Source organism: Eubalaena glacialis, chromosome 5, assembly GCF_028564815.1.
Source record: "Eubalaena glacialis isolate mEubGla1 chromosome 5, mEubGla1.1.hap2.+ XY, whole genome shotgun sequence".
Lineage (NCBI taxonomy): Eukaryota > Metazoa > Chordata > Mammalia > Artiodactyla > Balaenidae > Eubalaena > Eubalaena glacialis.
The window spans coordinates 67515779-67540133 of NC_083720.1; the positions used below are offsets into that span (position 1 = coordinate 67515779).

General features: G+C 43.9%; 1 protein-coding gene across 3 annotated transcripts in view; it reads right to left on the bottom strand.

The window, feature by feature from the left end:
- APBB2 (amyloid beta precursor protein binding family B member 2) overlaps positions 1 to 21092 on the bottom strand; it is a 372773-nt gene extending 351681 nt beyond the window's left edge. For all 3 annotated transcript variants that reach the window (XM_061192201.1, XM_061192196.1, XM_061192197.1), the window contains exon 1: positions 20900 to 21092. The gene's annotated coding sequence lies outside the window, so the exon portion shown is untranslated. The remainder of the gene's footprint in view (positions 1 to 20899) is intronic.
- Between the last annotated feature and the right edge of the window lie 3263 nt (positions 21093 to 24355).

Sequence of the window (24355 nt, forward strand, 5' to 3'; positions counted from 1 at the left end):
CATTTTTAACAAGTTTAGTGTAAAACAATTCCGTGATCATCATTATGTTGTTTCTGTCCTGAATTTTCTAATTAAACATCTCCCCAAAAATCTCACTCACCAGCCTGCCCTGTGTCCAATGCTGGCCTTACTGCCCCTGCAGTCGAGAAAGGCCTAATTTGTTTGCAAGTGGGAAGAGGCTTAGCAGGCTCTACCCCAAGTGTTAACAATTATTATCTCCAAATGTTGACATTTCTGGTGATGGTTTACTTTTTATTTTCTTTCTGCCTAAGTCTTGTCATAATGAGTACATTTGACTCTCATGATCAAAGAAAACCACAACTGGAAATGACACCCCCCTTTAAAAACTGAAAATAAAAGTAGATTGGACCACAGCTGAAATCATTCACGCATTTGCCATCACAGCTCTGAGAAGTGTAGCCAAAGAAATCCCGAGGCCACACGCCTCCTTTCACCTCTGAACACCTGCCAACTTAACAGCACCACCAATGGGCTGCGTTCCAGTGATGGTTTTTCTAAACTTACCCTGGTTCAGAACATAGACTGATGTCACCGGGTAATTTGGAGACAATTAACAATAAACCAAACCATCTTTAAATTGATCGCTTAAAGATACAGGTGGTTCACCAGATCTAAAAACAAAACCATGTTGGCTCAACATGCTGGTTTATTTTTTTTATTTTGCCTAATCAGCAATCTGCACAAAGCTTTGTGCCAATGTCCGGCCTACTTTAATCACTTTTTCCTCTACTTAAACAATGTATTTTTTTCAACTCCTAACCCAAATGTTCAAATGGTGAAAGCTGTTTCAAGAGAGTATACAGACCCAAGGGTGCATCATTTATCCAAGCCCACAGGAATTGCTGAACTCGATTAAGAATCTTAAGAGAACCCTCTTAGCCCTTGTCTTCTTTTAGCAAATTGAAGAGTAATAACATTAATTAGAACCAATACTTTTTAAAAAACACTTATTTTGGGCAAGCACTGATCTAAGGACTTCAAATTAATATGCCCATTTAATCCTCCCAAAGTCCGTTATCCCTATTTAAAAGATGAAAATACAGGGGCTTCCCTGGTGGCGCAGTGGTTGAGAATCTGCCTGCCAATGCAGGGGACACGGGTTCGAGCCCTGGTCTGGGAAGATCCCACATGCCGCGGAGCAACTAGGCCTGTGAGCCACAACTGCTGAGCCTGCGCGTCTGGAGCCTGTGCTCCACAACAAGAGAGGCCGCGATAGTGAGAGGCCCGCGCACCGCGATGAAGAGTGGCCCCCACTTGCCACAACTAGAGAAAGCCCTAGCACAGAACGAAGACCCAACACAGCCAAAAATAAATAAATAAATAAATAAATAATAAATAAATAAATAAGATGAAAATACAGAGGCACAGAGAGGTCAAGAAATTAGCTTAAGGAGACACAGCAGTAAGTGGCAGAATTTGAATCCTGGCTCTAGGACCTATACTCTTGTACCACTATGAGTAACCACTGGGTGTATCTCCTGTGCATGCCATGGTGGTAATACTCCATGCCTTTGGATACACTACTCCCATTTCCCCTAATGTTCTTTCTTTCCTTTGCTGCCTAGAAAACTCCTATTCAACCTCCAAAACCCGTATGTGGGAAACCTTCCCTGATACTCTGAAACCCTGAGAATTAATCATGCTCTTTCTACTTTCTATCACCGTTTTCTTTGTTCATATACTATTTCATCAAAATGTAAGTGAATTAATCTTCCCTGACTTAACTATTCATTCTGTGTGAAAAGGAGCTGTATCTGATTCACATCTGATTTCTCCACACTTAATAAATATCAAAAAAATGAATTAATTTACAAGTTTGAAACCTTTCTGGGTTTATTTAATAATATAACAACATTTATTAAATGCTTACTATTCTAGGCACTTCATGTATTTTAACTCACTTAATCCTTACCATAACCCGATGGACAAAAGTACAATTATTGTCACCATTTTGCAGATGTGGAGGCAGAGAACATTAAGGATTCTGTTATCGCCCAAGGTCAAAGCTAGCAAGAACCAGAATTTGACCCCAGGCAGTTTGGCTCCACGCTCACTGACTGCGCAGTTCATAGGTCCTGTACTGGACTTCCCAAGGTCCAAGGAAAGGTCAAACCCAGTTCTTGCCCATAAAGATGCCACATGGAATCTTCTTTCTAAAGGATCTATGAGGGTTCACCATGAACACTCACTGTCTAGCATGAGGCTTGTCATTAAAAAAGAAGCTCAACAGATATTTGTTGAAGGATCAAAAATCATTTCTATATAGTTTTTAAATGACTGAATTTTTCACATGTAATAGCACCAGGCACCGGCCAAGGCATTAAACATAGATTACTTTATCTTCAAAGTGACTATATGAGGAAGGTATTCTTTTTAGTCCACTTTACAGATGAGGAAACTGAGGCACCACGAGTTTCAATAACTTGCCTTATAACTTGAGGTTCAAGATCACAACATTAGAATGTGAAGCCAGGATTCAAACTCAAGCAGTCTGACTCTAAAGTCTTGTCGTTTCCTGGGCCTGCTGGAACAAACACAAACTGTGTGGCTTAACCAACAGAAATGTATTCTCTTAGAGTTCTAGAGGCTTGAATTCTGACATCAAGGTGTTGGCAGGACCACGCGCCCTCCAAAGCATCTAGAAGAGGATCCTTCCTAGCCTCTTCCAGCTTCTGGTAGCCCCTGTGTAACTCTAATTTCTGCCTTCGTCGTCACACAGTCATCTTTCTTCTGTGTCTGTGTATCTCTGTCTTCACGTGGCATTCTCCCAGTCTATGTCTATGTCCAAATTTCGCTTCTGATAAGGACACCAGTTACAATGGATTAAGGGTCCACCCTACTCCAGTTTCACCTCATCTTAACTTGACATCTTCAAAGACCATTTTGTAAATAAGGTCACATTCACAAGTACCAGAGGTTAAGACTTCAAGGTATTTGGGGGGTGGGGGGGGGTGGTGCACAAGGGGAGAGACACAGTTCTAAAGGTAACAAATACCTTAAACAGAACTGACTCCAGAGATGCAGGGAAATGACTCCGTTTTTCTAGGCAGTTAATTCTCTTGATTGGTGCAAAATTTGTTAGTTCTCAAATCACTCTTTTGAATACAGAGGGGAGTGGTTAAATGTTTGAGATTCAAGGGTTAAATGTTTGATATTCAAGCGTTTCTTTACATACAAGGTAAACAGAACACAATCGAAATGTAAACATATTTTAAGTAAATTAGAAACTTTTTTATCATAAAAAAGCAAGTATTTCCCTAGAATGGAAGCCAGTTAATATACCAGAAAAATTCAAAGTAAAATACTTATAATCTGCTTACCTTCCCACTCTCTTAATTTCTCTCTCCATTTCTTCCATCAAGGCAATACTTTTGAATTTTGACCAATGAACAATCATCAAACAATATTCTATAATAGTGACCTATAATCATTTGTTATTTTCTTTTAAAACTCTTAAGAGAAGTATCCATCTCTTTTGATTCTTTGGGGCCTACAGCTAACAGTTAAAGATTACATGCGGCCTTCAAATTTTTATTAACAAAAATTAGCCCTCAAGGAAACATGTAAATGAAGTACACAACTATGCAAGTAAACAGGTGTGTTTCAAATTTCTCCCATTGATAGCTTCCCTATACTTCCAGAGTCTAATGTCAAACTTGCACATTCACCCTACATCAACTGTGCTTTCTTTATCTGTTAATCATGTGAAATACCTTTACCACACACTGGAAGCCTGATTTTCTCTGTATGCTAAGGAAACAACCAGAAATTTCCAAAACAGGCTAATTCAGAATTTGGCCCTTTAGGGACTTCCCTGGTGGTGCAGCGGTTAAGACTCCATGCTCCCAATGCAGGGGGCCCAGGTTCGATCCCTGGTCAGGGAACTAGATCCTACATGCCGCAACTAAGGGCTCACAAGCCACAACTAAAAGAGCCCGCATTCCACAATTAAAGATCCTGCATGCCGCAGCTAAAGATCCCGTGTGCCACAACTAAGACCCAGCACAGCCAAATAAATAAATAAATTTTTTTTTTTTTTTTTTTTAAACAGACTTGGGGAAATTCTCTGGCATAAATAATTGTTAACCAACTCACTACACAGGAATTATTCTTTGAGATGGTTTTCTTAGATGACATTATTGATAACTAATTCAATGAATACATTTTATTATACTAGCATCACCTAGATGGCAAAAAGGACCACAAAGTTGCCTTAACTCATTTTAAATATCAAAATATAGCATTTAAATCAGGATGCACAGTATACCAAAGCTAGTCAAAGCAAACATCATAGGGAAAATGATATTTCCTAAAATCAAATTCTTGACCTATCTGCTTTCTTGTATTCCATCACTATCCTGACTCAAATAGAAGTGGAAGTACTAATAGGTTATTCCAAAGGATCATTCAATTATTTTGGAAGAAACAAATGACCTATATATTTTTTTTAATAAAGTAACAGGCTTCCTGTAGAAAAAGGCCACTATTAACATGGAATAAATTAGCAAGTAAAATTCAATTTTGCTAGTACACTGCATTAAAATGCAATTTTCAGACTAATATATTTACAGAACATTTCGAGACCACCAGTTGCTCACCCCTGGCGGCCAGAGCTTATCCTCTCTAATTATACTGAGCGCATTCTCAGGACAGAATGCTCAATGATTAAAGAAATAACTGATTTTTTTCCTCAAGAAAAACATCACAACCCCAGTTACAATCCTTTGAAAGTATATATCACCCTACAGAGAGTATAGACATTTTCTTTGTTTAAAACAGCAATTACAAAGAAATGCAAAGCAGCTACAATTACAACCAAACACAGCTTATGTTTCTGACACGAGCTTTCTCATGCTGGTTGGTCCTTAGACTCTCTCTACTTTCCCAGGATATTTCCTGATTTTGCAATCTAGTAGCTCTTGCATCTCAGGGAAATATCAATTTAAGGGTATGTGTGTACTCAAGCACCTGCATTCTCATTTACCGAGTGCCTTCCCTATGCCGAGTTCTGTCCTCATAATCTACACTCAGCCCAATCCTATCACCTGCTCTAGCTGTGTGCCCTGGGACAAACTGGGTGAGCCTCAGCTTCCCCACCTGTATCTGCAGATAACTACAGCAGCTACTTCACAGGCGCATGGGGCCAAATGATCTCCACGTTAACACATGCATCACAGTGGCTGCTGTCTCACAGGAGGTGCCCAATAAACATTAACCCTTATAATCTCTACAGGATCCTCTTCAGGTGAGAAAAAGTAGGTAACTTTTGCTGATAGAGACCGATCCAGGATCAAATCCCAACCCGTAGGTCTTCCAAACCTATTAAACTATAATATGAGCCATCAAAGACACTGAGGAACTGTCATCCACATTCTCTGAAGATACTTAAGGGGAGGGGGGAGGTAACAGTCAACACCAAGACTATGTAGTTGAATATAAAGCATTAAAAACCTACTACCAATTACAAATATCTCCCCGTCAGCCTTCTTTAAAAGAATTATCTGTTTAAATATTTTAATACTAAACATATGTGTTTGTTCAAGGACCATCTTCCATAGCACAGTAACCAATGTGGAGTTAATCTAAAATGCCTGGTCCACCTACCAACGACTTCAACAACAGGAAATCAAGGCAGTAAATATCTTGATCACTTTATAGCACACATTTTCACATTATCACAGTAAACCCTGTCACCCAGGTAGATATCATTCTAGATATTTTATAGAGAGAAACTGGGGCTCAGGCAGGCCACCCACCTATATCCACCTACCCCAAGGCAGGGCCCAAACTGAAACTCGGCTCTGTCTAGATCTGAAGTCCATGCTCTCTTTAGAACCACAAATGGACAAGGCAAAAGAAGGGTGAGGCCAGCTGGTCACTTGGCTATGAGGGCACACTCAACAGAAAAGATGGGAAAGGTGCCACAGTTTTTGAGGACATCCCAATGAAGATTAATTTTTACTAAGTCACTTCATCTTCAAAGTAGAAGTCAGTAATACACATGGCCAAAAACATGACCCACATAGAGCATACCCAATTCACGATTTCAAACTTGTCTGGATCAGTGTTAGTCCTACACTAATGAAAGCTTTTGAAAACACAGGAGTTGAGGACCAGGTTCAGGTGAGTGGCACCTGTACCCTCCCCAGCTCCTGGGGTCCTGGGAACCCTCACAATCTCAGAGCCTCAGCCCCAGGGGGCAGATAGCACAGACATCAGAACAGGCCCCAGAAGCTTCAGTCCAGTGCAAATGAACTCCTCCTTCAGGTTCCACATTGACAATAAGTCATAAGTCCTTGGGTCACGGTACCTGTGCTGGTGAGGACACAGCACCAGTTCTCTCTCTTTTTTTGGGGGGGGGGGTTAAACTTTTTTTTTAATTGTGGTAAAGTGTACATAACCAAATTTATCGTTTTAGCCATTTTTAGGTGTACAGTTCTGTGGAATTAAGTACATTCACAGTGTTGTGCAACCATCACCACCATCCATCTCCAGAACTTTTTCATCTTCCCCACCTGATACTCTGAACCCATTCAACAATAACTCCCCATTATAACCTCTTCCTTCCAGGCCCTGGCGACCACCTTCCACTTTGTCTCTATAAATCTGACTTCTCCAGGCACCACATATAAGGACATTCATACAATATTTGTCCTTTCGTGACTGGCTTATTTCACTAAGCGTGATGCCAGTTCTCTTTTGTTCCCCGTTAGTCTCCTTGAAGAAACACCCCTGAAATGCACATCCTTTAGATGAATTAAGAATGAATACATAAGAATTATGTTTTTCCCTTTTACTCATTGCTAAAAGGATATAGAAACACTAAGGGTGGCTGGGGAAGAAGAGAGGGAAAGCCAGCAGAGTCATCCCCAACATCACCATGAAATCTCTACTTGTTTCTACTCATTCTCCCACGAACTTTTGCTTTATGCAAACGAAATGTTTAAAATCACATCACATGCAGATGTAGAGAATGGACTTGAGGACACGGGGAGGGGGAAGGGTAAGCTGGGACGAAGTGAGAGAGTAGCACTGACATATATACACTACCAAATGTAAAATAGATGGCTAATGGGAAGCAGCCGCATAGCACAGGGAGATCAGCATAGCACAGGGAGATCAGCTCGGTGCTTTGTGACCACCTAGAGGGGTGGGATAGGGAGGGTGGGAGGGAGGGAGACGCAAGAGGGAAGAGATATGGGGACATATGTATATGTATAACTGATTCACTTTGTTATAAAGCAGAAACTATTGTTATAAAGCAGAAACTAACACACCATTGTAAAGCAACCATACCCCAATAAAGATGTTAAAAAAAAAAAAAAATCACATCACATTGGGTATCCTCCTTCTTTGACTTAACCATCTATCAAAAAAATATATCTGCAAGCATTTCAAAAGTTAGCTTTCAAGGTCAACACTAAGGAAAGGCAAATGTCATTTCATAAAAACGTGTATCCACCGAGCTCTCCTATGGAAGGAAACTGTTTTGGGCAAGATAGCACCACACTGTTTAATAGTTGGTGCTGCAGAAAGAAAGAAACACCTTTACAAATGTTCATACAAAAATCATTTAAATGTTAAGCAAAAATGTATATAGACTCTGAATGGGGCCATCCATCCCACTATTATCTCTCTCAATGGAAAACAGCACAATAGCATCTAATGAAAATCCTGTTTTCTTTACAAGAAATAAAGATAATAATGCCACAAATCAACACTCTCCCCAGTCGTCTGTCTTTATTGGTTTTTCTTGTAAGCCACATGTTCTCAGAACAAAAGGGGGAAAAAGACAAAATTCAATACAATGCCACATCTTATTTTTGCTTTTTATTTCTACTTGCAGCTTGTAAGATATACACATAACAGTACGATCTGGTACCAGTAAAGGAAAATGATTTAAGCTAAAATAAAACTCAAGTCAGCAGGAGATGGCTTTGATCGGGAGACCATTATACGTTAAGTAGATGGAATGCAAGACTTCCTCTATGTTAGTACAAATAACCTCAAGTCCTGGAAAAAAAGACATTTTTAGAAAACGACACTGACCCAATTGCTAAGTCTCATGAATAAGGGTGGTGAGTGTTACTTCTGTTGCGCCACTGCTCATACATTTTCTGCTCAAACCATTGCAATACGATTAATTCAAACACAGGGTTTTTCCCCCCTGAAATTTGGGATAATAGATGGTTGAAGACATGGAGATACTGACCACAGTAATGGTATGCAGCAAATCTACTGTTCACACTAAACGTACTGTCCCATTTAGGGAAAGCACCAATGCCAAGAAAAGAGTACCCTGACAAGGGGGACCCAAAAGCACCAACCATTGCAAATTCAAAGTCTAAATTCCCAGAACTAGAGGGAACCCCCAGGGACCTCCAGCCCTAATTCTCCTAGTGCTCCACACTGGCTCCTTCCCTGGGTGGAGGGTTTTGGGGGCTATTCCATCTATATCTGCAGCTTCTTTTAACCCTCTTCTCAGTTAAGTCCTACTGCATCTTTCTGGGAGTTGCCCCAAGCATAAAAAATCAGCAGCACAGGATAGGGGCCTCCTCCCATTCCTGACAACTGAACCAACGCTCTTTGACTCTGGATTATTCTATCTATACAAATATTCTTTCAAAAAGACTCATCCAGGGCTCTCCCGCAAATGAAAATTTTCAGTGAGCTTGCCCGACCTAGTCCGTTTCCTGGCCTCTGGGCCAAACTACAACCATAAAGATGATCAGAGAATAAAACTCTTCACAAAGACAGACCTAGTCCATCAGCTCTGACCTCAGGTAGGACCAAAACTAAACACACCTCAACAGAAAAAAAATCTAAAAGCCAATATTTTTTTAAGTTGGGCTCAAGATTCCAAAATGTCAGCAAAAACCCAGGACAGGCTTAACCAAGTCTGACCCCAAGTTTATTTTTCTCATACCTAATGCTCAGCCTTAGCAACTCCAGCTGGTCACTCCTCTCTCCCTCCTTCCACTTAGAATCAGCTGGCCTCCAAGACAATGTCTAGATACCCGAAAGAAGATGGAATGAAGTCATAATTTGAACAATTCAAGTCAAAAACCACTCTCCATTAGCAGCCAGATCTCTCAGGCTCGAAATGCCATTTATCTTTGGACCCAAGCCAGTGGGACTGATCAACTTATCAGGCATGAGGAAAACCAATAAAAGAAATCCCGTCCCCACTGAAGATCCTGCAGTCCTCTGCAATGATGAGAAAACACTGAAGGGTGAACAGAAGAGGGAGCAGAGAAGTCTGCCTCACGTGAAACGTTCTTTCAGGGGCATGCAAAGCAGAACTTTTAGAGCTGGCTGTCCAAGGTGTGCGCCAAGAAACACCAGTTCAGAAGAGACTGTGCAAGATGCACCCACAGGCAAATGCTGGGTTAAAGGAAGTTAAACTTCTTTTCAGCAGGACTTCTTAAATATGCTGATGGAGAGTAGGTATATACAATTTTCTGAACTTAATGGCAGAAACCTTTATTCACAATATATTTCCAATCACTCAGGTCTCCAATCACCTTGAGAAACACTGCTTTAGAGGCCCTGGAAGCAAGCCTAGAGCCGAAGCCTGGAAGACCGATGACCAGGCACAATAATAATGTGATATCAATCCAGTTTTCAGGACTATAGGATCATTAGGGCTCCTTAAGGGGTTTTCGTTTGCGGGGGGGGGGGGCGTATTCCTTGAGTATCTTTTTTTTTTATTAAAGTATAGTTGATTCACAATGCTGTGCTAGCTTCAGGTATACAGCAAAGTGATTCTGTTATATATATGTGTGTGTGTGTGTATATATATATATATATATATATATATATATATATATATGTATATATATTCTTTTGCAGATTCTTCTCCATTATAGGTTATTACAAGATACTGAATATAGTTCCCTCTGCTATACAGTAGGTCCCTGTTGTTTATCTGTTTTATATATAGTAGTGTGTATCTGTTAATCCAAAACTCCTAACTTATCCTCCCTGCCACCAAGAGATGTTTTAAAGTGAGGCCCTCTGTACCATTCTCCTGGCCTAAAATTGCTCCTCTCCATGATCCTGACATGGCCATCATTTACTGCCACTAGGGACACAGCTTAATAGTCACGTACTAGGACCACTTGATCTAAAGGAGCCCACTAGGCACTTTGCATCACATCACCCGTCTCTATTTCTTCATAGACCCTCCCACAGAGACAGCAGAGAGTGTTTTAATCATTGCCATGCCCCTCGAGCCCACTGGCACATAGTAAGTGCTTAATAAACATTTGCAGAATGAATAAGGAAATGTATTCTGGCTATCCCTTCCTCTGGCTTGGAGAAATGATTATACTTAATTTCAGTTCAATATGATTTATTATTTCAAATAAAGGGGCCATGCTTATGCTGTGGCTAAATTAAATGACATCTGCATTTCCTGTGAACACATATTTTCATCCTGAGCCACTATAAGAAAACGATGTATTTTTGATTCATTCCAGAAACAATAATGGGTTTAAAGGTAGCCCCTCCCCTAGACTTCTCTAGAATCTGGACACAAAAACCACAAAGTTAATCGGCTCTTATGTTAACTCATACCGACCCCATTAACATCATACTATAAGCCTATACCATCATATCTGGGGATAAACTCTCAGGAAAACTAGCTGCTGAAAATGTCCTGGGGCATATTTATCAAAGCCTCCAACAATAACATTCTTGTTCATTCACATACTCATACTTTGACACATGTTAATCAAGCATCCAGGACTTCCAAAACACTGGGAACACAAAGATGAAGAAGCCACAGTGCTGTCCCTCAAGGGCTTACAGACTAGAAAAGGAGCCAGGGAAGTAAATGGTTACAATTCTGTGTGCTAACAAAGGTGGGATGTAAGTGGGTGTGAGGAGCTCACCATGGGAGCGAGAAGAACCAGTCACCCTGTCCTAGGTGACCATGTTCCAAGTGCAGTCCCCAGACAAGCAGAATCAGCATCTCCTGGGAAATCATTAAAGTGCAAGCTTTCATCAGGCTACAGACACCACAGGCCTATGGGATCAGAAGCCCTGGGGTGGAGCCACGGTGTGTGTTTTAACGGGCCCTCAGGTCATCCTGCCGCACACTGAGGTGGGTGAAGATTAAGCTACTTCCTGAAAGGAGGAACGAAAGTCAAGCAGGTAAAGAGCCCACAGGCGGTAGGGATGGTTGCAGGCGATGGGAATAGGATAAAAGGCCAGAGAAAACTGTCACGTTGTAAATACCGTGAGGCCTGACCTCAGAGCACGAGATGCAGAGCAAGCAGGCCATGAGGGGGTCAGATGCGGTGCCAAGGAGCTGGGCTTCCTCCTGATGGCGGCGAGGAGCCCCTGCGGGTGGGGTGGGCGTGCCCAGGCCTGCAGATTTCAAGAGATGACCTCGGAGACCGTGTTGAGAACAAGGAGAGGCCCTGGAGAAGGAGCGGCAGCCTCCTAGGTGAGAGGCAGTAGCGGTGGGAAGGAAGTGGAGGCACACTTCGGAGCTGGGAGTCAGGGGCGCCTTACGCAGCTGCAGAGACAGAGGGGCCAGGTGTGCGGTGGGATAGATGGAGCATCCCTTCTCCTGGGAAGCTTGCCTGACACACACCCCACACCCATGCAGAGCAGATGCTGATCTGGGAAGCACACATCGCATTTTACCGTAGCTAGTTCTTTAGCTCTCAGAGGCAGTGGCCATCCCGGTCAGTTTCCATGTGCATCGTTTGGAACGGCGCCCAGCACTTGGAAAGCCAAACTGATTGAATGGAGCTGGACAAGCCGAGAGGCCACTGAGAGGCCACTGCTGTCATTCAGGGGAGAGAGGACAGTGTCATGGGGAAGGGAATCAGAAACCTATATCAACTGAACTTAATTTTTCTCTAGTCTGTTGATACCATTCAAAACACTGAATGAAAACCTTTACAAGTCAATCACGTTATAAAAATTCAACAGTAAATTTGATCTGTTGTGTGGAGTCCACAAGCTCACCTTCCTGCTGAAAGTCAGAAAGGACCATGGTTTGAGCGCATTTGCAAGTGAAAATATGACACAGCGCTAGGCCACAGAGAGACTGCCACCTAATCGAGATAATAAGCCTGCTTTCTTTTGTTTTCAGAACAACTCTGCAAAGCCCAGAGGTAGAGGACTGAGACATTTCAAATCCCTCTGAGACAGACTGAGTCTTTACTTTGATTTTTAGAAATGATTTCCAGCAGGCAGATAATGCTGTGACCCAATTACAGGGTATTTTGGAAATAGCAAGCACCTAACTTGGGGGTGGAGCTGGTGGGCGTAGAGGGAAGAGTTACTAAGCAGACGGTACCACCTGCCTCTCAGTCCTGCATGGAATTTTATAAAGAAGGGAGCTGTGACAATCAGGAAGTAATGCAACATCTCCCTTGACCTGCTTCCCGTTTTCTCACCATTCCCAAAATAGACAGAGCTAAGGAAAATCATAAATATATTTCTCAGCCCTCTAGGGGGAAGGTTCATTAAAGGCATAAATTTGGGTCCCTGGGGAAAAAAATGGATGAAAGGCAAAGGAAAGTCCTAGAATCAAGAGGTGGTAACAGTGGAAAATAAAACCCATGGACAAAAAGGAACCAGAGAAACAAAAACAATGGTCAATTCTTACCCCAAAGCATACTGAGAGGCGGTGCCATAAGCTCAGCTGTCCTGGATTCTCCAAACTCAAGCTCTTCAGAGACAAAAGTTAAAGTTTTTGCTTAAAACTAAATATAATAATAGCTGTTAAGGTCTTACTTTATGCCAAGTATTGTTTTTTTGTTTGTTTGTTTGTTTTGGGTTTTTTTGTTGTTTTTTTTGGCCACAGCGCACGGCTTACCCCGACCAGGGATTGAATCCGGGTCACAGCAGTGAAAGCACCGAAATCCTAACCACTAGACCACCGGGGAACTCCCCCAAGTACTGTCGTAAGCCCTTATCATGCCTTACCTCACGAAATCCTCGTAACTACCACATTATGAGGAAACTGAGGCACTGTGTAATTCTGTTGTCCAAGTGTAACTGTGGTGTCCGACATCACATGGCTATGAAATTGCAGAGCAGTACTGGAATCCTAAAAGTCTGGCTGGTAACCACCAAATTCCAACTGCCTCCCCATAGGGCTGTCCTGTGCACACACTGCAAGATATTTAGCACCATCCCGGGCCTCCACCCACTTGATGCCAGCAGTACTTCTTCCACAATCATGACAATCAAAAATGTTTCCAGGGAGTACTGCCAAATGTTCCCCGGAGAGCAAAACTGCCCCCTCTGAGAACCACAGCTACAGAGATTTGAAAGGCCAAATCTCTAGGTCCTTTATAGAAGCAGTGGCAAACCCTAGGTGTTGGATAGAAGAAGCAGGCTACAACACTTCCACTAAGCCAAAGAAAAATGGAAAAGGGGACAGCTGAAGGGTTTTCTGTAGCGGGTTCTGCCATAGTCCTTTGCTACGGCTCCTATAAGGCCTGTAAGGCCTCCCTACTCTCCCCTCCCTGAGAGTCTCACACACATGCCTCTACTGAAGCACCTTATATTGACACTCTGGTACATTCCTTTCTGTCTTCCTGAACTTCCCACTGTACCTGGCACCAAGTATGTGTTCAATAAACATTTGCTGAACAAAGGCATGGACAAACGAAGCCGAAGATTCTGAGTGTACCCAAATGAATGCATGTCTGTCTGCACTAGTGATCTGGAAAAGGTATAAAAAAATAAAGCTTGGTTATCGGGGAGGATAAGAGGCTCTGCTCAGAATGCAAGGTTGAATCAGTGTTTCCCGAAGTATCTACGCCCCTCTGAGATCGCTGTGAGTCCAGACCATGCTTCAGTTCTACTCAAAAATTCAGCTGTATTTGTTCACTCAAGAATGAATCAACTCAAGAAACCTAACTCGTAAGGAAATTCTATTTATTCATAACTTCCACTGATACAGGGTACTGCCCAGCAAATCAAGACACTCAGTGTGGCAGGTCTGCTGGCTGACTCCACTGCCCAGGACAAAGGTCTACTTGGGAAACCAAATGAAGATCAGAAGGTAAGAACAAAGCCATCAAGCAGGAGCTTGATGCTCCCAGAAAGGGGTACCCACCATCCTCTCTCTAGCAGCCAGAAGTCTCAAGTGAGCCTCAGGGCTGCTGGAGAGGCCCTGAAATCCTCACGTCAACTTTCTGAAGTCATCAAAGGCCTCTGTCACCCCAACACTGCCTCATGATTGGCATGTGACAACTAATCAGATTCTGGTGTATTTTATTTACAATAGAAATATCCTAGACTGGAATCTGCCCAGAGAGATTCAACACAGCAACCCTTAGTTTCAGACATATTTAGAAATTATATTTGGATTTTCCAACTATTCAATTTGTGTTCAGATGAAAGAAATGCACATGGGGGCCATAATCTGGAGGCAACAGCTCCACCACTAAGCATGCAGATTTAGGTTAACGGGATTTTGAAAATGGACAAAAGGAGAAATTTTCACCTTCTCCCCAAGGCTGAATCTAGGAAAGTTTCATGTTGCGGTGGAAATAACAATACAGGCTTTGTTTAGGGCCTGGGTGAGTCCTTTAATGTTTCTGAACCAGAGTTTCCTCATCTATAAAAAGGGAAAAAAGAAGAGGGTACCCCAAAAGACAAAGTGAAATGTTTCCCGTATAGCACCAGGCAGAGGTGGCCCTTAATTAATAAATGTTATTTCTTCACCCTGTCAGTTCCTCAGCAACCCATAGACTCCTCTGTGTTGATTACAGTTCCAAGGCAAGCATCACTGTTCACTGTGTAGCCTTTAGTGAAAAGGATCTCAGTTTCCTTATCTCTAAAATAGGAATAGCACTACAGTATTTTGTAAGAATTAAATAGGGTAACAGCTGTAAAGCTCTTTGCACAAAGAGATCCACTATTAATAATATATTATTATTACAACCAGTGAGATCCAGATATTACTACGCACAGATTTTTAAAGTATTATCTGAAAATACATTACCTATTTTCTTAAGCTACTATTTAAAACTCAAAAATAATTTGGGTTTTTTTTTTTTTCCTCTCCTCCCACCCACTAACAGCAACTCAAACTAAAGGTGAATAATACCAATTCCATGAGCAAATTATTCTTAAACTTCCTCTAGTGACTTATCAAGGCTCACCCTGGAGGGCATGGCACTGCAGAGATCCAAACCAAGCCGGCTATAACACAACTCCCATAACACAACTCCCGGTTCTATGGCTGTAACTCCATCAGCATTTCCTAGAATCACCAATCCTGAATTGCTAAAGCATGCTGTTTGGGCAAAAAGAGGCCTGCATGCAAAGAAACAAAAACCAAGATCTGTCATTTTGCAGCCCAGCCTGCTAAAATTCACATTTCAGTCCCTTGTCCTTTCTGCTCTCTCAGAACCTTGTCTTTCATCTTGGCGTTTTCCTTGTCATTCTTGGGCTATAATTCAAAAATACTCGCTGGTTCCCAGAGCACTTTCAAAATTAGCTTCTTCTCAGCTCCTAGGACCTTGGGTCTGTACCAGTGACTCCACATTCCTGGAAGGCCTGGAGGCGCCATCAGCCCACCCAGAAGCTCCAGTTTGGCTTGGCCTCCACTATTCAACTTGATCCTGAGGGCAGAGCTCCCTACATCTCAGGCCCAGATTCCCAGACTTATCAATTTCATGGACCATTAAGCTGCCAAATAAAAATATTCCCATCAATTTGTAAAAGAAATCTTACCCCCATATCCGAATGATATAATCTCAGAGAAAAGGACACATCTAATTTGAACACATTATGAAATATTCACTACACCGTCATCATCATCACTTGGATAAGGAGAGTGGAAACCTCACCAACAGACAACAGCCCTAGCACTGTGACGTGCACAGAGTAGACACTCAGTTACTTTTATATTGTGTAGAAACTAAGCTCTGATTCATAGGGCAGCGATTTGGGAAACGCTGCATTCCATACCACCGGTAATGCCAAGTCTTCCTTCTTCAGCAACAGCGTTTCCCTTCACTCTCTGGAGCTCTGCAAGTTCTCCCCAACCTTGTCCTCCAAAGCACACACTTCTCCTAGCTCAGTTCCAAAAGTGCATTTGTTTTAGTCAACTTGAAAGGTAAAAATCAAAACAAACCATTCTGCCTCCTACTCCAAGCATTCCTGAAGCATACTTTCCAGGAGAGTTACACTGCAAAAACCTGTTATCGCCTAGCAGACAAAATTTTGCAAGATTTTCACAAGAGGCAAAGGATAGAATGGTTTGCTTTATTTACAATGACCAAATCATTCACAAACAATAAAGAAAAACCTTAATCCATAATTCCATACCATTCATTTTTCCCATGTTCTCTTTCCATAGCTGTCCATATGAATCTGCACATTTTATACACCAATAAATGATACATTGTGACTTTTCTCTTGCTTGTAAAAGTAATGCCTGCCCTAGCATTTGTTCAATACTTAGAAGACTAGGTAGGATTCAAATATTATGGAAATAAGGTTATGTACAGAGGGAATGTCTCCTGTAACTCTATACCCAATGGCCTCTGATACCTTTAAACCGATCAAGGCTTCTTACTTCTTGCCGAGTTGTGATGACTTGACTTTCTAGCCTCCATGTCCTTCCTCTCTTCCAGCTCTCACCTGGTGTTCGCAGTTACTGCCCCGCTCCTACCACGGGCCCAGCAACACTGGAGCCTAGTTATGATCAGAAGCTCTAGACTTACTGTCTATTTATTATCACTTATTTAAACGCTGACAACTCTGGCTTCTCTTCACCTGCCTCACTTGAACGTTAATGAGGCTGAGTTTTGTGACCATCTTAAAAGCAAAGTACACTACAAACACCAGGTTTCCTTTGCTCTCTGCCCCATCATCATAGCTTGCCAAAAGAAAAGTTCACGTAGCTGCATTCCGACAGCCATCACTCCTGCTACTACGGCAGCAGACCAATACAGCACCTGCTCAATACAGCGATGGTGCTAACACGAACTGATAATGATAATTTTATTCCAGAGACCAAGGGCTGCAATTCTGATCAACAGCTGAATCGACAGGACTGGGACATGGGAAAAGTTTGTCCAAATTTCACATGGGTGAGCCCCGGCAACCAAGGTACAGGGCAGCCTCCTCTACAGCCCCAGAGGAGACTTATTCCTTGGATTACCTGCATGCCCAAGAGCAGAGTGTCTCCTCAGAAGATGCTATAAAACCGTTTCAAATATCTATGGCGCTCTACCCAAATCTAATCATTACCTTATCTCCTACCTAAACCTGGCAGCGCCACAAAGAGTTAATGTTATGACAACCATCCTTTGACAAATAAAAACCAGAACAGACGTAGGAATTGGCCAAAAGAAGGAAGGGCATTCCACAAAGCAGGACAGGCCAGACTTAGTGAAACAAAATCGGCTTCATCTAAGGTTTTATCTATAGTCCCCCTTTCCAAATGGATGCATCACAGGCCCCTGGACTGGGACATGAAGGCCCAACAGACACCCAGAGGGTGCTTTCTACTGTTACGCTCTCATTTTACAGATGGGAAAACTGAGATTCAAAGAAGTGAATTGACCTTCCCAAGGTTACACAGTAAATTTAAGTAGTGGACAACCCTGGCCCAGAAGGCACGTCTTGGGAGTCCCTGGTTGTGGTCTTTTTGCCAAATCCCACCAGACCCTTTATTATGGAGAATCTGTCACTCTGCCTTTGACAAACTATTTCAACCGAAAGAAACGCCATCAACACATATCAACATGCAGAATATGCACTAATAACACATAAAATTAAAATGGGTAATCTGGGCTTATCTTCCTTACATTTATTTGTTGGTAGTACAACATTGTTGAAAATAAATGAACATAAAACAGTTTTTAAAGCTGGATGGAGGCTTCTTAAAAACATTCAAATCATTTTGAAGACATGCTGTTCCAATCAAGTCTAATTCTAAATAACAAATATGTTTTACAAGAGAATGCTTATTGAATAATAATGAAAACAGTTGAAGATAGTCTCATATAAAATAAAACTTTGAAGTTCTATTGCTGTACAAGCAAAGGACTGTCCACCTCCTCAGAGGGACTTTCTTGGGAAGCTGACATTTATGTCAAAGATGCTGACACGTAAGATATGTACGAAGCTCAATATCAGACTTGACACATAGTAAATAATGAACAAATGCTATTTTCCTTAACTTGGGATAGGAAAATAAGCATCACCCACATAAGTAGTAATATCTTCTTACAATACTTTACTAAAAGTCTATCCTGTGCCCCTGGAAAATTTAAGGGGTTATATCATCAGGGTACTGAATATTTTTTTTTTTAAACATCTTTATTGAAGTATAATTGCTTTACAATGGTGTGTTACTTTCTGCTTTATAACAAAGTGAATCAGTTATACATATACATATGTTCCCATATCTCTTCCCTCTTGCATCTCCCTCCCTCCCACCCTCCCTATCCCACCCCTCTAGGTGGTCACAAAGCACCAAGCTGATCTCCCTGTGCTATGCGGCTGCTTCCCACTAGCTATCTATTTTACATTTGGTAGTGTATATATGTCCATGACACTCTCTCACCCTGTCACATCTCACCCCTCCCCCTCCCCATATCCTCAAGTCCATTCTCTAGTAGGTTTGTGTCTTTATTCTCATCAGGGTACTGAATATTTTAAAAGCATAACTGAAGAAGGTATAGAGAGACAACATTCCATTTCTCTTAAAAGACAAATTTAGATATCCTGAAATGAGGGTAATTAACATAACACTGTTCTAGTACAATGGCAAGCCTTTCAGTATTAATTCCTGCTGTAACAGAAAAGAGAGAGAGAAAAAAAGAATCTGATGTTTGTTGTTGTTTCTCTGGTGGCAGAAAAAAAAAAGGTCATCAAAAAGTTGAAACATGACATAAAAAGAGTTAAGTTTTAAAATATTTTATCTTTGTACACGTGGATTCTTGCACTATTTAGTAGACTTTTCCTAGATGATTCTGTAGTCAGTATTCTTATTACTCCAGTTAACTGTAAAAAGCCAGTCTTTCACACTTTAGCTTGAGTTTTTCCACTACCACTTTATAAAAGTTTCAGAAAAGGGGACCATGCTGGCTCCCTGCAGATGAATTACTTAGTTAAAAGTATCCTTTTGAAAACAGAATGAAAAAAGTAAACACCTTCCCTGGAAAAGGATCTCAACTTTAGAGTTCTTTCTCAAAGGCCCTGAGCAAATATCTAGACCAAGCCCAGCCTAGGAAGACCCTGAGTGATTTTTCGAGGTCATATAGTAAGCCGATGACCAAAGGACAGCTATAGAAACCTTGCATCTGTTTTCCCCAGGTGTTCTGACTACCGGACCATTGTACTCTACTGCCACCTGTGTTCTCTCAGCATTTCCCCCAGCGTGGACGTTCCTCATTCTCCTGACAAATGTCATCCTTTCAAAACAGTTCCATTTCTAGGACTGTGCAAGTTACGATAAACAACTGTTGAACAAATAACTGCTTTCAAGCTACAAACTGAAAACACAACAAAGCGGCTTCATAAAGAAATCCCCCTTCCTGAAAGGCCATCTACCCGAATTCAGATATTCTTAATTATCATGGCCATTTAAGGACAAGATTTGAAGTATAAATCCATGACAAGAAAAATAAACCAAAGACTTAAGAGAACCAAATCCAGAATAACGGATCAGGATGCCACTGCTTGCTTTTTAAATCAGTGAAATATTAAAACAAATGACAAACCAATGCCAACCTCACAAAGTTTCTTCATTTCTTGGAATTCAAACACCACTGCTGGCATCATTTTATGATAATCCTTTAGGTATTTTACCTAAGTCATCAGGCGCAATGTAAAGCCAGTGACTGAGGGACTTCTAAAAAACCTGCGCCCAATCTTGTCTGAGCTTCCGACACTGACCTTATTCTCCTCTCAGTGTTGGTCCTCCCCAACCACTCCATCCATCCAAAACCGTCTGGGACAGTCATGGCTCTAAACAGCGCTGAACTTGACTACAAAACGGCCACAACTCTAAATCTGATTTCTTTAATGTATGATTTTTAAAATCCAGGTCCCACGCTCCTTCGGCCCTTGGCCCCTGACCCCTCAGTTCTAGACCTCTCCGCCGACATCAAGATCACCTTTCATTGTTTCTATGGGACTCCGCACCCCTCCCTCCGTCCAGCAATCTTTTTCATCGCACAAATGTCATTTCTAGCGTTCAACCCTCCATTCCGCCCGGCGGGCAGCAGAGGGGATTTCAGGACCAGCTTCCCTGATTCGGTCCCCTTCGCACAGCCATTTTCTAGTTAAAACGCTCCCTGCCTCCGAGGGGGAAATGAACTTTTCCCCCTTTGAATCCCCTATAAGCCAGCTCGGTCTTCAACTCCCCGGCAGGAGCGCGCTGCCGCACGGGGAGAGCCCAGCCGCACAGAGGAGGCCGGTGCCAGGGCAAGGGGGTGTGCGCTCTTCCCCGCCGGCGCCCACCCTCACTTTTCCCCTCCGCAGCCCCCGCCTGGAGCACCCCCTCCAACCCTGTCTCCCCCGCCCCAGGCCCTGCAAAGCCCCGGCTGCCGATGGAAAGAGGGCGCCGAGAAGCCAGAGGGATGGAGTCAAGGAGTGAGCCCGCGGGCGCCGTGCCACCCAGCCCTGCGGCGCGGGCGCAGGGCGCACGGGACTCCGCAGCAGACGCCCGCTGCAGATGCGGTGGCAGCTGCTGCAGCTGTGGCTGCGCTGGGCGAGCGGCAGTGGCCGCGTAGCCCTCGGGGCCGGGAGGACAGGAGCAGCCGCCCCGGCTACGCGCAGCCACTCGCCGCAAGCTGCTGCCGCTGCCCAGGTCTCTCACCAGTACTCCCGGGCCGCCCCCGGGGTCGAGAGCAAAAGCAAGGAAGAAAGCGAGGCTCACCGGCGGTGCGCGCAGCGCTCGCCTCGGCTCCGGCGCCCGGCAGCTCTGCTCCAGTCTCGCCCTGCCGGGAGCGCCAAGATCAGCTGCGGGTACAGCGCACGAGCTTCCTACTTGAGACCAGGACTGGCTTTGGCCACTGAGCATGCCCAGTGCCGCTCCATGAGTCCCGCGCAGAGAGCGGCGCCGGCGAGATTCCACTTCTCCGGGCTTTGGCGGCGGCTGCGCGGAGAGGCTGGAGGGGCCCGACCGGGCGGGGGCGGATCCCGAGAAAGGCGGGGCCGGGGGCGGGGGCCTGGAAGGAGGGGCCGGGCCGCGCTCCTAGAGCGACCCCTGCAGGCAGAGGCTTTGGGCAGGGAGGCAATGCGGGCCAGAGTGTCGAGACCCAAAGCGATGCATCCCGGTATGATAACCCCTCCAGGAGGCTCGGCGTCTGTCTGCACCAAAAGGTAACCTTATCCCTGGCTAGTCTTTTCTCCCACATGTCTGCATTCCCTTATAATGGGAAAATGTCCTCAGATGAGAGCTGCCCACGCCCATCCAGCTGCAACTTGTAGGCGAGATCTTCTCCTTCCTTTTGTCTCCTTATCTAGAACCCCAGGCATATGACACACACACACACACACACACACACACACACACACACACCATTTCTTGATGTGAAAATCACAGCAAGATCGCCTCAAGGAAGAAACACACCTGCAGGAGGGGGAAAACGTGATTTCCTTTTCACCTCCAGGAATATTAACTAAATTTTAACAAATTTAAACAGACAAGCAAGGTTCTGATAAGAATGGACACTCAATAGGTAGTAATCAGTGCTCTGCCCCAGACACTGTGAATAGCGTCCCCAAAGCATCATTGGGGTTGCTCTTCACCGATGCGGTGGTCAAAGTTGAGCCTGCGTCAGAATCGCTTGGAGGCTTTTTGGAAACAGATTGCTGGACAGAGTCTCTGAATGGGTAGGTCTGTGATGCGGCCCAAGCATCTGCACATCTAACAACTTTCCGGGTGATGCTGGTGCTGCTGGTCTGAGAACCACACTTGGAGAACCACTGCTCTACACACAGCCTTACCTACTATCTCCTTCAGGAGGATTGTGCTAAAAGTAATTTAATAGTAACTACAAAGTAATGGCTCCTCCTCACTCATCCTCTTCCCCAAACCTCCAGAATGCACTCCTTCCTCAAACAGCAAACTCACACCCCACCGGTCCTTATTCTTCATGAGAGGACTCGATGCAGTTGGGGCCGGCATGACGTTTTTCCTTCAACATCATGAATTTATTGAGGACGCACAAGATCTTATGGTTAGCCTGGGGATAGCAGTGAATTTAAAAAAGCCTAGACCCCTGCTTTCATAGAGCTTAGTCCAGCGAGGTGGTCAGAAATCCATTAAATAATCACTCAAAAATGTCATTTCAAACATGAAGAGTGTTAGGAGGGAAATCTACTAGGTGTGTATAAAAGGGTGTATAGTGGAACCCTGACGCACACTCGAGTGGGGTTGGAAGGAATGAGTGGTAGGGGAAAGCTGCCTTGTGGAAGAGGGGTTTCTGGCATTTGCACCCCCAAACCTCTGCCACGAACAATTTCCCTCAGACCAATCTGGAGGCCAACAATCACGTCACTTCTTCCGCAACGCAAAAACAATATTGCCACTGAGAAATCCCTATAAACCCATGAAAGTGCCCATCCTTGGGGCTGAGTCTCTGCACCCCAAGATCCGCCTATGGAGTTCGTGCACCACGGATAGTTGGGGGCCGCAGTTTAACCTACTTTGGGAAAATGCAGGCTCTTAACTGTAACGCCTTTTAGTTCTAGCCTATGTCCTTCAGGCCTAGAGAGGCGAGGAAATTAGCCCAAGACCAGCCCTCCCGTCAGCAGCAGAGACGGGACCCGCCACCAGCCTTCCAGGCAGGTCCTCTTTCCGCAGGTACTCTATTCCCTCGGACTCCACAGCTCCCCAGGAGTCCGGCCCTGCCATCCCCACTCTCGGGGGTCCGGGGCGGTAAACGGCGCCCGCCCCTCCAGGCTTAATCTCCTCGGGACCGGGAGGAAAACCCGCGGTGGAGTCCTCGGCGGCGGGGCGTGGCGGGGCGACGCGCGCAGGCGCAGTGGCCGCCAGGTTGGGCAGAGGCGGTGCCGAGCTCCACACCTGATGCAATCAGCCTTCCGGAAACGGGCCCGGCGGCCGCGCTCACGCAGGAAACGCTCCTGCGCCCTCTCCCGGCCGCTGCGCCACCCGCTTGCCGAGCGAGCCTCCTCGCCGCTCGACTTCGTCCCGGGCGGAGGGCGACGTTCGGCGACCCACAGGGGACCCGCAGGAGGAGTTGGGAAGTCACCGCCAGAAAAAGCAAAATCCCTGGCTGCCCCTAATAGTGACGTGGAAACGGCCACAGAACGTTCCGTGGCTGCAGGAGGAAATTCCCTTAATGATGTATTATTTCCAGAGAGGATGGGGTTGGGGGGAGCTTTTAACCTTCCTTGCTTTCTTGCTTCCTTCTTCCGCCTCCCGACACACATTTTCTTTCTCCCTCACGGAAAAGAACGTTTACAGACATAGCCGTTTTCAGGCAGTATGGAGAGGACTCCTGAGCCCCCTCCCCCTCCCCCCGCGCTGCTACATAAGTAACAGCACGTTAGCTCTGCTGCCTAGAGCCTCCCGCCACGCATGTTACAAATAAGTCATTGGTTTCTCTGTACCTCATCATTTCGGTTTACAAAGAAAATCATTTTTCGTTTCACCACCTCATGCAATTTTGATATCTATTGTGGGTTTTTTTTTCCCGTCATGCTGACTCACCCATGAATTGTTTTCCAAGGAAATGAAATATTCCAAGAGCATGTTTATAAAAGCATGGAAGTAAAAATTACCTGTGTACGTCCTTTGAGACCAAAGGGGGAAAGAAAAGGCAGATTCAAGGGATTTTAGTTGGAAGGATACTTAGGAGATCATTCTAGAATCAAGTCTGGATCAACTCTTAAATGCTGCAGAGGACCTGTGGCCCAAAGAGGTGAATGGCTTTTCCTTAACAGACAACTCAGCAGAAGTGGCACTTGAACACAGATTTCTTGACATCCCAATCTAATGAAAAAATACATTTGTTATTTGCATAAACACTATACAAAGTGCAAGACTACATCACAATGCTTTCAGTCCAAAGGTTACCAAGTACAAAATCGATGGCAACAAAAGAAATCCTATTACTTGTTCCTACTTCTGAAGTCATTAGTCTTTAAAGAGTACTTGATTTATCCAACCACTATACAACCTATACAACTACTTCTAAGATAATCAGAGACTAGGCATTAAATATCGTAATTACAGCGGTACGACATTCTTCAGAACTTCCAGACATCAAGAAATCTTTTGAGTCAACATTTAGAGCTTCTAGTATTTTTGCATGATCATGTGGTGTATGAACTGAGGTTAAACCAAGGGAATTTTAATGATCAC